This window comes from Sinocyclocheilus grahami, unplaced genomic scaffold, assembly GCF_001515645.1.
Source record: "Sinocyclocheilus grahami isolate Dianchi unplaced genomic scaffold, SAMN03320097.WGS_v1.1 scaffold2372.1, whole genome shotgun sequence".
Classification (NCBI taxonomy): Eukaryota; Metazoa; Chordata; class Actinopteri; order Cypriniformes; family Cyprinidae; genus Sinocyclocheilus; species Sinocyclocheilus grahami.
The window spans coordinates 1,201-3,569 of NW_015507551.1; the positions used below are offsets into that span (position 1 = coordinate 1,201).

General features: G+C 37.2%; 1 long non-coding RNA gene across 2 annotated transcripts in view; it reads right to left on the reverse strand.

The window, feature by feature from the left end:
- Positions 1 to 362: 362 nt before the first annotated feature.
- Positions 363 to 2,369, reverse strand: part of LOC107574885 (uncharacterized) — a 4,734-nt gene continuing 2,727 nt past the window's right edge. For both annotated transcript variants that reach the window (XR_001607753.1, XR_001607752.1), the window contains 3 exons: positions 2,043 to 2,147; positions 603 to 680; positions 363 to 437 (listed from right to left, as the gene is read on the reverse strand). This is a non-coding gene — a long non-coding RNA (uncharacterized lncRNA). The remainder of the gene's footprint in view (positions 438 to 602; positions 681 to 2,042; positions 2,148 to 2,369) is intronic.

Sequence of the window (2,369 nt, forward strand, 5' to 3'; positions counted from 1 at the left end):
TGTTGGTTAACAGGCTGTGTGTCATCCGTAACTTTGCATTTTTTTAAAATATTTGTATTTGTGTGTATGATGCTGCCATGTGGTGTAGTAAACAGGGAATGTCATATGATTGACTTACGTTTTTTCGAGTCTCACAAATCATGAGTCAGTCAAGTCTCAAGTCAGCTGTTCACGAGTCCAAGTCAAGTCACAAGTCTTTATCTTTGCAACTTAAGTGCAACTAGAGTCCAAGTCGCAGACTCTAGTTTCCATCTCTCACAAATAAGTACAAAGAATTCTGACATGCAAATGAAAATTACATGAATTAGAAATGTGATATTCTACAGCAAATACAAATGGTTGTGATATTAACTTACCTGCCACATCCACTGAGGTTCAATTAGACATGGAAGGAACAGCAGGATCAGTGCATTCAGGTGCTGGTAAGTGCTCCTCACCTGCAGAGGATGGGCATGATGAAAAATGAAAATAATAATAATAATAGCCAGCCATGTTAGAAGGTAACGCAACAGCCTGTGCCAAAAAAAGATTTTCCTTAAATTCTCACAAAACTTATGGGCTACCCATATAACTATATTGATCTGGGATTGTTGAAAACTCACCTGCTGGAACATCAGCTGTAGCACTGGCACTTGGGGTTGGTGGCGTTGGTTGTGCCCCACCTCCAAAATACTTCAGAGCTCCAACAAAGAATGTTATTTTACAAATTAAACACAGCAAGCCACCTGTGTACACAAAAAAAAAATCTATAGCTAATTGAGGCATAATGAAATCAGTATATTATAGCAAAGACCCCAACGGTAGGCTAATGTAGATAATGTCAAGTTGTTATTACCAAGTTTATGGAACAGAAGCTTATTTTTATTACAAAAATATGCACCCAGGAAAATAATGTTTACACACATGATAAATACTTTAAAATCTAAAACTAGCCAAGTAATGTATTGCATTATAATATATTAAGATGTTAAAGGCTATTTATGGACGTTTAAATCAATCATGAACTTTCCTAAAAAAATAATTTAAAAAAGCTACCTAAGCTATGTTAATTAACTAGCCAGCTAACATTAGCTCACACCATAGCCTTTAGTTTACTTATTCTTAACATGCCTTTATCTAGCCCCTTTCTCTTCCCATTTTTTTTTTTCTGAATCAGAAGGACGTCCTTGGTGACAGTTTTGTGTTAAAGCAACTTTGAAAACCAGTATTGTATAAAGCACTATATAAATAAAGGTGACTTGACTTATGCCATGGGCCAGCTCTGGTTCCAGTGAAAAAGTCCAAAAAACAGGAAGTTTAATTTAAAAAAAATAAATAAAAATACATATTTTCATTGATCCAAGAAGTTCTGCAACCTTGTGCACAATGTTTTTAATGAGAAATTTGAATATAAGCGGCAGAAAGATGGGACATTCTTCTTTGTACACAATGGTACAAACTTCATTGGGACTGAAAGAGAGCTGAAAGCAGCTACTCCGTTAAATCAGCCCAAAATACCTAAAGCTCTTTTCAAAAAGGAATAAAAAGTGAAATGCAATACTAAATCAGCATCTCATCAAGGTGGAGTATGGGAATGACAAATGCAGCTTAAAGTTTTGAATTTCACAATTTTGTTTAGTTGAAACCATTATAAACGACGAACAATTACTAAACCATCAAATGACCCAAACGACTTGGAGCCTCGGACTACAAATCATCTGCCGATGAAATAACCAACAATCAAGCCACCAGGAGTTTGTGTGAAAGAACGGTTATTCACATGGAAGCAAAAATTAAACATGGCACACCTCTTCTGGTCTACATGGACCAAAAAAAATAATCTGCAGCTACTGCAAGAATGTCAAAAGTGGGAGAAATTGAAACGAAATTTGGTTAATCAGAGGCTGGCGAGGAACATGGCTGAACCCAGTAAAGAAAACTATATGCACAAATTGCGACAAGCCAAAGCTGACATTCAAGCAGTTGACAATTTCCTGAATAAAGCTCTCCACATTTCCAGAGATCAAATGAGGCAAGAAGAGCCAATTAGGAATGAAACTTACCTAGATTAATGCTGAAGTTGTCAGTGACATGGTCTATCGGGGGGGGGAGATAGACCAAGTCACTGACAAGGAACAGGACAGCAGCACATCCAACTCCCAGGTCACCTAGAAGATATAGTACATGTTAAGTTGATGTTGACTACATGAAAATCAAAAGATTGTTGCATATACACAACATTTTGGGGATTACTGAAGAAATTTAAATGAAACCTGCTGTTTGTGTTCTCTGGTAGAGTGAGGTAACAACTGGAATAAAGCCAGTATTAGGACTCTGGAATTGCCAGACAGCTGTGAATGGGGGGGGGGGGGGGCACTTCAGGGATAACA